The following is a 765-nucleotide window of genomic DNA, read 5'->3' as shown; positions in this document are numbered from 1 at the left end:
CGGGGCGGGGTCTGGCGCCGAGGGGAACCCGCCCGCCCAGCTGGGGGTGAGAGGACGGGGGCGGATAGCGTCGCCCGAACGGGCAAGAAGGACCCCGCGGATGGTAGGCCCCAAGCACAGAGTCCTGGGTGTGCGGCGGGTGACCGTACAGGTTAGGCAGGGTTGGTGACTTTCTTTTTGTTTTTTTTTTAATTAACTTATTTATTTGTGTTGGGTTGTTTTTTTTTTTTGAGTCTGGGTCTCACTCTGACGTCCAGGCTGGAGTGCAATGGCACACTCATGGCCACCACAGCCTTGACCTACTGGGCTCAAGTGATCCTTCCACTTCAGCCTCCCAAATATGCCCGGCTAATTTTCTTTCTTTCTTTTTTTTTTTTTTTTAATATTTATTGTAGAGATGAGGTCTCGAAAGGTGCTCAGGCTGGTCTCAGACCCCTGAACTCAGGCAGTCCTCTCGCCTCGGCCTCCCAAAGTGCTAGGATTACAGGCGTGAGCCACTGCGCCCAGCTGGTAACTTTCTGAAAGGCAGGTTTTAGGAAGCATCTGACATCATCCTTAGACATCTTACAGGCGGGGCCAGAACAGGGACCAGTCCACTCACTCCTCGGCTAATCAAGAGAAACCCATCAGATGAAGGACAGGGCTGCCCAGCCTCTGGCTCAGGATTTGGCATCATCATCACTGAAATCCTCAGGTTCGGCTGGACTCGGTAGCTCAGCCTGTAATCCCGCGCCTTGGGAGGCTGAGGTGAGTGGATTGCCTGAG

The sequence above is a fragment of the Carlito syrichta genome, unplaced genomic scaffold (genome assembly GCF_000164805.1).
Source record: "Carlito syrichta isolate Samal-C Ts95f unplaced genomic scaffold, Tarsius_syrichta-2.0.1 Scaffold303669, whole genome shotgun sequence".
NCBI classification, from domain to species: Eukaryota; Metazoa; Chordata; class Mammalia; order Primates; family Tarsiidae; genus Carlito; species Carlito syrichta.
The sequence above is the reverse complement of the archived record's forward strand: the minus strand, read 5'-3'. Positions refer to the sequence as shown.